Here is a 14,453-nt window from a genome sequence, read left to right on the forward strand (position 1 = left end):
TGAACAGTTTACTCAATTTGAACAAAATTTGAAGCGCGTTCCTACTCCATCCGCATCTCCTTCTCTTTCGGAGCATTCAGCGCGCTCCAAAGCTTCGGCGTCGACGAGACAAGCTTCACACTCGTCTAGACACCGGCGCTCTAGTGGTGGTGGTGGCGGTTGTTGTGGGGATTCCGCGACCGATGCCTCCACACCGCCTCGTGTTCGACGAGGCTCTTTACCCTCCCCTTCTTTGCCCGCCCCCACACCAGCCACAACATCGCCATCTACGCCAGGTTTTGCACGGCTGACTGTTCCTAGCAGCTACACACCTCTACCTACTCCGCCAGGAGCCACCCCACTCGACACTCCTCGCTTCGGGGCCCAGACACCGGTGGAGACACCTGACGTCCATACCCCTATCGACACGCCGCTAGAGACCCTTGCCGGGACACCCAGGTTCACTCCGTCGACTTCAGCGGTGGCATCATCATGGATGATGACGGCAAGAAGGTGATCTCGCGCATGCGTGGTCTTTGCTCTCAGCTGTTTAGACACTACATACTAAACAAATGGAGTGAAGTACCAAGTGATTTAAAAAACAGAGTCATCAGCATACTTCATGATGAGTTTCCCGTTCCAACACGGGATCAGCGCTTCAATGAAGACCTGATGAAGATTCGAATGCGTGAATACTGTAAACACAAGCGTTCCGAAGTGCAAAAAGCAATCAAGCATGGGTGGAACAGTCTAGATTGGCTAGCCAAAGAAGATTGGAAGAATGCGAAGAAAGCAGCGCGCGAGAATCCCGACAAGTGGAAGCAACAAAAGGATGCAGCCAGAGCGCGAGTAGAGGCAGGGAGCTCGCACCACTTGGGGAGCGGTGGATGGGCATCATTTGAGGCCGATTTTGTAAGTGTTTTTGCATTGCTCTTTATGTTCGATAGTTTAGGGTTTATGAGTTTTTTAATTCTAACATAATGAATTCTTTGTATGTTTTGACAGTGGTCAATGACAGGACGTGATCCCACACCGTACGAGCGCGAGTACGCAGGCAGGAAGGGCTTAAATGCCCTGATGGACATTCTCAGTTCTCGCGGCGGCATGGTTAGTATTAGGGTTTACTCTTTTCTATTTTTTGTATTGTTTTATAAATGTCGTTATATGTTTATACTTACTAAAAGCTGTCTTATTGTCTTTTTTTGCAGAATCCGACAGATACGCCGCTTGGACGCGATGAGACGTCTGACTAGACGACCTTAGTTTAGAGCATTAGTTTAGGGTTTCTCATAGCTTATGTATCATGAGACGGATTTTATACGTCTTTTTGAACCATGTATATTATTACATTTGTCACCGCAGTTCATTTTGCCAATCAATTCTTTATGCCTATGATGTTGTACAATTGTCAATCAATTCATTTTGCCTATGATGTGTACAATTGTCAATTTTACGCTTGTCGATTTTGCAAACAATGCGTCTTGTGGGTGACTATTTTGGGTCTATTATCTACCCTTGCACTTTTTTTAAAAAATGAATCAAGTACAATATGGTTGATGGGTGGCAGGGCATTCAATGCCCTGTCACCAAAAAAATTTCTCTCGGGCGTCGCTATAACTGTCGCTATTTATGGCTCTGTAGCGTCGCTATGAGCATCGCTATAGACTTCTGTGTAAACGTCGCTATGACCGTCTCTATGAGCGTCGCTATGAGCGTCTCTATATAGCGACGCTTATAGCGACGCATATAGCGACGCCTATAGCGACGCTCTCGTAGCGACGCTATTAGCGACGGTTTTAGCGACGCCGGGGGCTATAAAAACCTAGTGTATTTCCGTCACTAACAGCGTCACAAGAGCACACAACCTCTTGTAGTGTGTTGGAGCTATATATGGCTCACTCTACTCAACTTGGTCTCACCTATATATTTGTATCTTGTCCTCAATATGAATCAGTCTTTGGGAGTGTATATGGTGTGTCTCTTGTCTCGTCTCTCTCTCTCTCTTTCTCTCTACATCTCAACATGGTATCAGAGCGGTAATGATCACGCGCCGATTCAATTCATGGTGACAAAACAGTATGTGTATGCGATTCGCATGTAAGATTCAAAATTGCTACAAAATTTATTTTTGAACGTTGATTCTTGTTAATTGTGGTTGTTTTGTGTTAATAAGAATATGATTAGTGTTTTGTGTGGCTTTTATTGCTAATCAATCTAATCGTTGATTACATTTTCTTGTTGATGACACCCTGAAATTCATCTCAATTTTTCGGGGTGTTTTGCTCAAAATTTGGAGAAACAGAAAAAACACAATGGTTTTCTTCATCCAAAACTAGTTCGTCTCCTTGAGCTCTTCGATTTGAGTTCTAGATTTGCGTCAATTGGAGTTCGCAGCAGAAAGTTATGCTGTTTTTATTGCAATTGAGCTTGACACAGCTTTCTTCGTCCTACTTCTTTGTGAAGCGTCCGCGATGGTTTTTCTTATTTTGGCATTAACTGTTTCAAGAAGATTTAGCTTTTTTATATTCAGATTGTGGCCGTCAATCTTGCGTCTCACGTCACTCTATTTTGAGGACTCTTTTATTATTAACGTCTCCTTTACCCTGCCTTTTTTGGGTGACGTCTCTCACATCTTTGGATGTTCCTTGAGCATCCTTCTTGTGTTTATCGTTGACAGAACGCAGTCCTCATATTTCTCTCATTCTCAATTGCGGCCTTCACCATATATGGTGTGCAGATTCTGCGATCTTATCTTATACGTCTTCTCCCAACAAGATATGGCTATGAATATTCTTGTCAACGGCTTTCCTTCTGGCCAGCGTTCTGTTCCTCCTTTCCAAGGTCAAGGATTTCTAGGTTGGAAAGCAAAGATGTTGTTAATTCTTGAAGGCGATGAACTCTCCAATGTTGTTCTTGAAAATCGTGTTTGTCCACCTCAACCTGTTGATACAGATAATGATAACGTGCTTATCACTGAAGGACCTATATTTGAAGATTGGAATGTTGCCTATACGGATTGACAACGACGTAATAAAGCTGCTCGTCGGTATATTATTTTTACTCTTACTGATTCTCTTTTGCTTGATATGTATGAACTGCCTACTTCCCACGACGTATGGAAGTACCTTATTGCAAACTTTTAGAAGAAATCTGTTACAGAAATACTTTATTTGAGAGCGTTGCTTAACAAGTTACAATATGAAGTTGGTACTACCATGACGGGACATATTGAATCTTTCAAATCTATTATTAATCAACTTGCTGTTGCCGGTGATCCTGTTCCACAAAAGCAACTGATTACAGTTCTCCTTGATACGATGAAAGACTCTTCTTATGATAACATTGTTACTATTCTCTCTAATAAAGATGGTCTTGATTTCGACCAAGCCTGCATGTATTTAATTGAATACTCTCAACCTCAAGAACGTCGTAATGATGGTCACGATACAACTATGATTTCACAAAAGGAGAATGAGTCACAACAGATGGAACGTGCTTTTTATGCTCGAAGGTGTCCATTTCAACGAGGAAACCGCAGAGGTGGCCGTCGTGGTAATATTTTCTCTCGTCTCAAATTTCCTAATAAGCAATGTTCTTACTACAACAGAAATGGCCATACTGAAGATGATTTTTGGGCACTTCAATATGATGAAGAACACAATATTACCACGAAACAACCACGTTTATCTAAAGACTCTTCTTCTTCTTTTTGTGAATATTGTGGACGATCTGATCATCCCAGTCATATGTGCTATAAGTGTCGATTCGACACAGATCGTAATAGAGCATATGCTACTGAACATCGAAACAACATTGTACTAGAAACAAGCTACGTCCTGAAGGATTACGAGCGGAAGTGCGACGCGAGAGAGAGTGTGAGAAGAAGAGCACGACGATATGGTGAACTCACTCTACTGTAATGTGTAGAGCATAGTGAGTTCTTATTAGGTTTTAACAAAAGAATATGTGTACATACCTGGTGGCCCGCCCACTTACCTGGGCGACCACATTGGGCTTTATATCCCAACAACCTCCCACTTAAAGTCCAATGTGGTACTTTAAGTGTGAGAGAAGCTACTATACAAGCTAATATACAAGAGATGTAGAGAAGTGATGTACTACCCTACACCTACCCTACACCTAACTTCTTGCGAAAATGCGCGAAGCTCTCTGAGGGAAGTCCTTTTGTAAGTAGATCAACAGGATTTTCTATGGTGTGAACTTTGACAAGCTGAAGTTGCTTATCCTCGAGCATTTCCCTGATGAAATGATACTTTCACATCCACATGCTTTGTCTTTGAGTGATAAACTGGATTGCAAGCCAATTGTATAGCACTTTGACTATCACAATATAACACAGGCATCTCTTCTTTGATTCCCAAATCTGTTACTAGTCGATTAAGCCAAATTGATTCTTTGCATGCCTCTGATGCTGCAACATATTCAGCCTCTGTAGTAGACTGAGTAACACAATCTTGTAATCTAGAACGCCATGATATTGCTCCACCAGGCAATGTAAAGACATACCCTGACGTAGACCTTCGGTTGTCTAAGTCACCTGCATAATCTGAGTCTGTAAAACCCTTTACACTTAGCTCCTGACTCCCATAGCATATACACATACTCTTTGTAGCTTTCAGGTATCTCAATATTCCTTTCACTGCCTCCCAATGTTTCTTGCCCGGGTTTGACATGTATCGACTTACTACTCCCACTGCAAATGAAATGTCTGGGCGAGTAGCAATCATTGCATACATCAAACTACCCACTGCAGACGCATATGGAATCTTATCCATTTCAGCCTGTTCTTCCTCAGACACAGGACAATCTTGTTTGCTAAGTTTCACATATGGTGGCAATGGAACACTCAGTGCCTTTCCCTTCTCCATATTGAAACGTTGCAAAACCTTGTCAGTATACTCTGTTTGAGATAACCAAATCAACTTCTTTGATCTGTCTCTCTCAATGCGCATACCAAGTATATGACTTGCCTCACCCATGTCTTTCATGTCAAACGATTTTGCCATCTTTGACTTCAAAGCTGAAATTTCTTCCAAGTGCTTGCCAGCAATCAACATGTCATCCACATACAAAATAAGGATCAGCCAACTACCATCCTTAGCCTTCTTTGTATATAGACAGTGATCGAACTCACTACGTTTGTAGCCTTGAGAAATCATAAACTTGTGGAATTTATGGTACCATGCCCTCGGTGATTGTTTTAAGCCATAAAGACTCTTTAACAACTGGAATACCCAATCTTCCTTGCCTTTCTCAACAAACCCTTCTGGTTGCTACATGTAAATTTCGACATCTAAATCACCATGCAAGAATGCTGTCTTGACATCCATTTGGTGCAATACCAAATCTAATATGGCAACCAATGCAAGAAATCATCTCAATGTAGTCATCTTGACCACCGGCGAGAAGACTTCATCAAAGCCAATGCCTTGTTCTTGCTTAAAGCCCTTGGCAACAAGCCTTGCTTTGTACTTTGGCTGACTATCATGAGCGGTGATCTTATACCTGTAAACCCATTTACAAGGTAGAGCCTTTTTGCCCTGTGGCAATTTAACTAGATTCCATGTCTTGTTTTTATGCAGAGCTGTCATCTCTGACTGCATGGTCAATTGCCAATTCCTGGAGTCCTTCATTTGCACTGCTTCCTTGTAACATGAAGGCTCATTGCAATCAGTCAACATGACATAGTTCATAGATGGAACAAACCTATCAGGAGGTCGCGTGACACGTCCATATCTATGCACAATAGGTGGCTCAAGCTCAGCCACAACCTGTGGTTCCACTCTATCCTATCCTTGCTCCTCTTGAGCCCTGACATTTTGTCTTGCACGTGCAGGTCCATCTTCTTAGAAGACAACTCTTCTAATCTCCTCAACCCTCTCTGGTTTAGAATGATATTTGGATTCATTAAAGTGAACATCATTGCTGCGGACAACCTTTCTGGATTCGGGATCCCAAAGTCTGTACCCCATCTCACCAGAATTACCATAGCCTAAAAAGATGCACTTTTTACTCTTTGTCTCAAGTTTGTTCCTAAATTCCTTTGGAACGTGAGTATATGCCTCACAGCCAAAGACTTTGAGATGCTTGTATGAGGGCATTTTTCCTGAACATACCATCTCTGGCACTGAATCCTTCTGCAAAACCTTTCTAGGAGATCTACTTACAAGATGAACAGCTGTTGATACAGCTTCAGCCCAAAACCCATTTGGCAGCTGTGCATTAGACAACATACTTCTGACCTTCTCTTGTATGGTCCTATTCATCCTCTCAGAAACACCATTTTGAGGAGGATTGTAAGGAGCAGTAAGTTCACGTTTTATACCTTTTGACTCACAAAAGTCGTGAAAGGCCTTTGAAACATATTCTCCACCATTGTCAGTGCGTAAGCATTTAAGCTTCTTGCCACTCTGATTCTCCACAAGTGTCACAAACGTTTTGAAAACACTAAACGCTTCATCCTTGTGCATGAGAAAGTAAACCCATACTTTCCTCGAGTAATCATCTATAAATGTCATAAAGTAAGAAGCTCCCCCTAGAGATAGGTTAGGCATAGGTCCACACAAATCACTATGAACAAGTGCCAAATGTGTATCTCTTCTACTGCTTCTATGCTTATGTGGCTGCTGTGTTTGCTTACCATACAGACAATGTTCACAGAATTCAAAATCATTAAATGAAAAGCCAGGCAAATAACCAGAACGAGACAAGATTTCCATTCCCTTCTTGGACATATGTCCTAACCGGCTATGCCACAAAGACACGTTCAGCTGCTCGGTTACATTGATTACATTTTTAGAGACATTTGATACATAAATCATGTAAAGTCCTCCAGACTTTACTCCATGTGCTACTGTCATAGAACCCTTGGATATCTTCCACATGTTCTGTCCAAAAGTGGTGACGTAGCCAGCATCATCAAGTAAACCTGTGTTGATCAAGCTCTTTGAAATTGCGGGAACATGTCTCACATTCTTCAGCGTGAAAGAAGAGCCATTCCGAAACTTCAATTGAACATCTCCAACACCTAAGATCTCACATGTCTGCCCATTGCCTAGCCGAACATGATCTTTAGTGGTCACATAAGAGGTAAACCACTCCTTGTTTGGAGACACATGAAGTGATGCCCTTGAGTCTATAATCTAGTCACTCAGTGCATTTCCATCAGATGCTGTAAGAAGAGCTAAGTCCATTGTATTCTTCAAGAAGTAGATGTCTCCTGACAATAGACTGTCATCCTCTGCAACAGTGTTTGTCACATTTATTTCTTGAATCTTCACTGAGGACTTGTTCTTCTCACCATGGTCTTCAGCTTTCTCTTTCCCTTTTTCTGCTTTCCATTCTCTGCAGTCTCTTTTCATGTGATCCTTCTTGCCACAATGGTAGCATTCTATGTCACTCTTGCCTTTAGCACTGCGGGACTTGCTACGAGACTGATTCCTCTTTCCACCTTTGTACTTTTCTTTGGTCCTTCCCCTGACAACTAAGGCTGTTCCTTTGCCTTTGTCCATAGTATTTCTATTGGTTTCTTCAGTAAGCAGACTTCATTCTACACCTTCTATGTTCAAACCATGTGGAGTTGCAGCATTACTCAAAGCTGTGCGAAAAGTTTCCCAACTTTTCGGCAATGTGATCAACAGGAACATAGCTCTAACAGGTTCATCAAACTTGACACCTTGAGCTGACAACTGACTATAGATTGTGTTGAATTCATTCAAATGATTGGACATAGGTGTCCCTTCTTTCATCTTCAAGTCAACAAGCTTCTTAAGCCAGTATACCTGTGAAGGTGCACTCTGCTTCTCATAAAGATCACTCAGCTTTAACCATGCTTGATAAGCCGACATCTTGTCTGCTACATTGAAGTAAACGCTTTCTGCCAAAGTCAGCATAATGGTAGAAAGTGTCAATTCATCCATTTTGCTCCATTCATCTTCGTCCATATCTTCTGGTTTTATCCCCTTGAGATTTATAGGTTTTATCTGCTTCTTTTGTACCAACACGTGCCAAATCTGCTTCTTCCACAATGGGAAATTGGTTCCATCCAGCTTCTTGATATTGTAAAGAGCAGTGTCCTGTGATCCAGCCATAGCTACGCTTCACAGTAGTTTACTTTCCTGGGAAAAATTCGGCAGAGTTTCCCTTGTAAACTGACCTTTGAACCAATATCAACCTGTCAAATGAACCAAGAAAGCTTCACATTCTGAAGAAATTTTGGCAGAGTCTCCTTTGTAAAATGGCTCTGGTGTACTAAAAAACAGACCAAAAAACAGCTCAAAAACACTGTCTCTCTGACACTGTAAGCTATGGGTAAACCTGTCCTGCACCTGTACTGTCTCTGATTGTCCTGTCACTGTCCTGTAAGCATAGACTGCGACAATGCCTCAACGGCAGTAAAGCAAAGATGCTATCCCAATTGTCTAACTCACAGTCAATACATCCTAGCTGCCTATCTAAGGGTGCTCGGGGGATCGCTCCAAGACCTGTATCACCGAAAGGATCTCAACATTCGAGAATCCCCCAGCTCAAAAAAGCCTCACTCGACCCTCAACAAAGGCTGTAGTAAATTTGACAGTACATAGACTTCCCACAAAGTCATACATCCACAAATTTCCCACTATATGTTGTAACCGCTGCGGCGGTTGTTTGCTGCGTGACTCACAGCCAGCAAACCCTCAACAAACATACATCATCTCTGAAAATACATCCCATGTGGAAGTACCTGCAATGTCAGGATGAAATCTGGAATATCAAGCAGCAAACACAAGCTACCTGATGAACTAGTGGATGTCGCCTACAGTCTGTGTGTAGATGCGCCCGTGTCATATGTGACACGCCTCCAAGAACTGTGAGCCGTCCTTCGATGTGTAGACAACCACAAATCAATACTCTGGGAGTGTCGATATCCTCATCACCTGCAGTCGTAGGCTGAAAACCCCAAATTTGCAGAGTTGGATCTGCACCCGTCTAGACCACGTAGTCGAAAATGGCCTGCGCAGACCTTTGTCGAAGCCGAACGGTGGCCGAGATGACCTCAGAATGAAATTCTGAGAACACCAAGTCCTTCGGGCTTTCCCACAGGATTTGGGGCCGTGTCTTCGCCTGTCAAATTTCACTCCAATATGAGCTGGTGACTCTAGCCTCCTGCAGTGCTGCCTCGAGCCTCGATCTGAGCTCTGATACCAGTTGAAGGAGTACGAGCGGAAGTGCGATGTGAGAGAGAGTGCGAGAAGAAGAGCACGACGATATGGTGAACTTGCTCTACTGTAATGTGTAGAGCATAGTGAGTTCTTATTAGGTTTTAACAAAAGAATATGTGTACATACCTGGCGGCCCGCCCACTTACCTGGGCGACCACATTGGGCTTTATACCCCAACACGTCCTATGTTCAGTTTCTCCAGAAAGAATACTTCATGTACGTGATGGATTACTTTTTATTGTCGATTCTGGTGCTACAGGAAATATGACATATCAGTCTAAGTGGCTCCATAACTATCATCCACTGCCAGTTCAACGTGTTGTTTATCTTGTTGATGATACTACTTGTCAAGTAAAGGGTATCGGAGACTTATATCTTGGTACCTTATCTTCTTCCACTCGAATTTTGTGAGGAGTATTACATGTACCAGATCTTCGACGTAATCTTCTTTCAGTTGCTAGACTTGTTGATCTTGGTCTGTTTGTTGGATTTGATCATACCAAATGCCGAATTGAGAAAGATGGACAGACTATAGCCACTGCTCCTCGAAATGGTAATTTATTTAAACTCTCTCTCAAACGATGCTATAGCAAATGTTGTCAATGCTCTAGGTGATCATGATTGCAAAGTATGGCATCACCGTTTTGTTCATGCTGATTTCTCAAAACTCCTTGATCTTCAACGTCATGATCTTGTTCATGGCATGGATCTTAAAGCCCATCCCCATATGGGTGAATTTTGTGCTCTTGGGAAACACAAACGTAAACCCTTTCCTCTTTCAAATACAACTCATTCTCATGACATATTGGGTCTTTTTCATACTGATATATGTGGACCTCTACCTTCTTCGAAATCACAATATCGCTACTTCATTACTTTCATTGATGATTTCTCAAGGTATACGACTGTATTTCTACTTAGACAAAATTCTGAAGCCTTATCTGTTTTCAAACAATTCCACAAGGCTGCGGAACTTCAAATTGGTCGTTGCCTTAAGAAGCTTCGTAGTGACAATGGAGGCAAATATGTTTCTCGAGAGTTTGTGAGTTACTGTGCTGACAATGGAATTCATCATGAACACACTATTCCATATTCGCCTCAGCAGAACGGCGTTGCTGAACGAAAGAATCGCACTATTCTCAATGCTGTAAGATGTATGCTGATTCATTCTTGCTTATCTCGTGTTTTCTAGGCTGAAGCTACTTTGACAGCAATATTTATTCAGAATCATCTTCCTACTACTGCACCCTCTGATAAGATACCCATCACAGCATGGAGAGGTGACATTCATTCTGTATCTCATTTTCGAACCTTTGGATGCATTGCTTATATTCATGTTCCCAAAGAAACACAAACAAAGCTTGATGCTCCTGGTCTTAAAGTTATTTTTTTTGGATATTCTAACACTTCCAAAGGCTACAAATTCTATGACCCTTCCTCCAAGAAAGTAATTGTGAATCATGATGCTACTTTTAACGAACAGCTTATGGGAGGCTCATGGTCCATGGATGATTCTGGTGATACTAAATCATTGCTTCATGCTTTTCCATTTCTTTCAGAAGATGAAACTCTTCCTATAGAGCAACTTTCCTCTTCACAACCATCCATTCCAAATGTTGCCAATGATGATATTGATATTTCTGTTGATCTGCCTATTGATTTTGAACATGGCTCATGTCATGTTTATGATGACGATATTGCTGATAATGCTTTTTCTACTTCTGAAGATCCCGTTACTTATGATGAAGCTATCTCTTTGCCACAAAAGGATCAATGGCAAGAGGCTATGGAAGCAGAGTACGATTCTCTTATCTCTAAAGGTACATGGATACTAATTGAATTACCTCCTGGTCGTACATTTATTAAATGTAAGTGGGTGTATAAGACAAAAGTAAAAGAAGATGGATCTTTTGACAAGTTCAAGGTACGTTTAGTTGCAAAAGGTTACTCCCAAGTAGCCGGTGTTGATTATCAAGAGACTTTTTCACCAATTGTTAGCATTACAAGTGTTCGAGTTTTATTGGAATTTGCTGTTCAATTTGATTTAGAAGTTCATCAAATGGATGTGCAAACTGCTTTTCTTTCATCTCTTGCTCTTCAGACCCCAACTTATACATAAAACGTCAAGGTAGTAGTTTTGTGATTCTTGCTCTTTATGTGGATGATACCATCCTTGTTTCCAATGATTTGGAATTTCTTCAGCAACAAGTGAAAACGTTATTGTCTTCTGCATTTGATATGGTGGATCTTGGAGAGATTCACTCGTGTCTTGTCATTCAAATCCAACGGAACCGTACAAAAGGTATTTTATTCCTTCGACAGTCAAAGTTTATTGCAGATACCATTCAAAAATTTGGTATGGAATCTGCACATTCATCCAACACACCTTGTCTTGCGAGATCTACGAAGAACACTTCTGACAAAGGCGGTCAACTTGTCACAAATCAACCTTATGCTAACTTGATTGGATGTCTTCAATTTGTTGGCATGAACACTCGTCTTGATATTCTGTTTGCTGCTAGTTATCTTGGACAACATCTTGTATGTCCTTCTCTTAAGCGTTGGTCTGCTACAAAGCGTGTATTGAAATACTTGAAAGGCACTACAGATTTTGGTTTAGTCTATCGACGACAACTCACATCGGATTCTATGAAATATCTTTGTCTTTTGGGTTACACAGATGGAGACTGGGCAAGCTCACATTTATCTATGCGATCTACTAGTGGAAATTGCTTCTTTATAAATGGTTGTCTTGTTTCATGGACCAGCAAGAAACAAGGTTGTGTTGCACTTTCTACGACCGAGTTAGAATATGTTGCGGCATCACTTGCAGCTCGTGAGTTGATTTGGATTCGACAAATGTTGGTTGATATTGGTCACTCTCCTCTTTCTAGCACACCCTTGCGGTGTGACAACCAAAGTGCTATTAGTCTTGCAAAAGACTATGTTGAGCATACTAAGTCAAAGCACATTGCTGTCCATTATCATTATGTCAGGTATGAAGTACGCAAAGGAACCATTATGGTTGAGCATTGTCTAAGTGACCAGATGATTGCAGACATTTTGACCAAAGTCCTCAACGAGTCACGTTTCATCCTCTTGCGCTCGGAGCTTGGAGTTGCTTCGTCCTCACTCTTTCTAGATTAGCTTCTTTGCTATTGTAATAGCTTTGTACATATGACATTGTAATCTTTTAGGTACCATGCACTATGCACACTCCACATTTGCACATTGTGATCTCTAAGTCACTTGAATATTTGTACATAGATGCACAATTCACTTTCACATCATCATCGCTGGTTCATATTTTCACATTGTATAGGGGCTTGGGTTTTTCCCTTGAACTCCCCAAGTGTTTTTTCATCCAAAGCTAGAGACCTTTGTTTGAGTGGGGGTGTTGGAGCTATATATGGCTCACTCTACTCAACCTGGTCTCACCTAGATATTTGTATCTTGTCCTCAATATGAATAAGTCTTTGGGAGCATATATGGTGTGTCTCTTGTCTCGTCTCTCTCTCTCTCTCTCTCTTTCTCTCTACATCTCAACAATGGGTGCAAGAGTGTTGCCGATTGGCAGTGCATGAGAATGCGGGACACGAGGAGGTAGATGGGTGATGAGGAAAGGCCTTTGGACGGTGAAGGGAGGCTCAAGATTGTCCCCAGAAGGGTGGGAAATTTTTATGGGTGGGGCCATCAACAAAGATTGATCAGAAGAGTGGACTGGTGATGAGAATGTAGGGTGCAATGGTGGAGAAAATTTTCCTGAGATGATGAATTCTTCATCAAAGATGAGGGTGCGGTCAAAGAGAAACTTGTGATGGTCTGGGATATAGAGGCGGTATGCCTTGATGCCAAAGCAATCACTATAGCCGACAAAAGATGTGCGTTGAGCACGTGGTGATAGTTTTGATAAAGGTTGCGTCACAAGTGGGTATGCAATGCTTCCAAAGATGCGAAGGTGGCCAAGATGAGGTGGGTGACAGTGCTAGAGGGTGTAGGGTGTAGTAGTAGGATTGTGGGTGGATGGAATGAGGTTTTGAATGTAGCACGTAGTGGCGGTAGCTTCTTCCCAATAGGTGTCTGGGAGGCTAGCTTGAAGAAGCATGGCACGAGCAGCTTCAAATAGTGTGCGATTCTTACGCTCGGCACGACCGTTTTTTTGTGGGTGGTTGGTGATGGAGAATTCATGTCAAATACCAGCAGAAAGACATAAATCTTTGAATGCATAAGAAGTGATTTCCGCACCATGATCCGTGTGGAGAGTTTAATGTGGCAACCATGTTTAGTCTCAACTAAATCCTTGAATGTGAAAAAATGAGAGAAGGTTGAGGATTTCTCGGCCATGTAGTAAGTAGTTGTGTATTTTGAGAAATCATCTATAAAAGTAAGCATATACTTATTGTCAGTGAGGGACTTGATAGGAAATGGGCCACAAACATCAGAGTGGATGAGGTCGAGAGGTGCAGTGGCTCGTGATGATGAAGTGGGGAATCGGACATGATGTGCTTTATCAAGAATGCAACCCTCACAAGGTGTGATGGGAGTGGGGTGCTTGGGAAGACCTAGTGCAAGTTGGCGATGAGTGAGTTGGTGCAAAACATGTTGAGAAATATGTCCTAGTCTATAATGCCATTTGAGTGTGTTTTGTTGTGTTTTTATGGATGATGCAAATGCATGTGCAGGCGATGAGTCGTCCAATGGATAAAGACGCCCTGTTTTGGGGAGCAAAAGTGTGACATACTGACCATCTTTGTTTAGTGACAAAATGTGGAAGCCTTCTCGCATGAATTTGATGATGATGCCGTTGTCGGTTAGCTCGCTGACAGAGATGAGATTTTTCTTGAGACCAGGGACATAATATACATGAGAAATAGTGGTGTGTAGGCCATTAGGTAGGTTAATGATAGCATCTCCATAGGCTTTGGCAAGCTGGATGTTGTTATCACCGAGGCATACTTCTAGAGGGTGTTCTAGGTAAGTGATGTTGGATAGCCAGTTTAGGTGATATGTCATATGATGGGAGGCACCTGTATCAAGTAGACAGATATTGGTATATGAAGTAGCTATAGTGGTGGCATGTAATTGCAAAGGATAAGATGGGCTATCATAAGTATATATGTCAGCATAATGAGCTTGACCATAAATAAAAGGAGATGTATGGCCATGGCGTGTCCCCCCTTGAGGGTAAGAAGGATATAGATTAGGGTGAGTGATAGGACGATTACGTTGATTGCGTGGTTGCCGACAATCCTT

The sequence above is a fragment of the Adiantum capillus-veneris genome, chromosome 5 (genome assembly GCF_014529385.1).
Source record: "Adiantum capillus-veneris isolate H3 chromosome 5, ASM1452938v2, whole genome shotgun sequence".
Lineage (NCBI taxonomy): Eukaryota > Viridiplantae > Streptophyta > Polypodiopsida > Polypodiales > Pteridaceae > Adiantum > Adiantum capillus-veneris.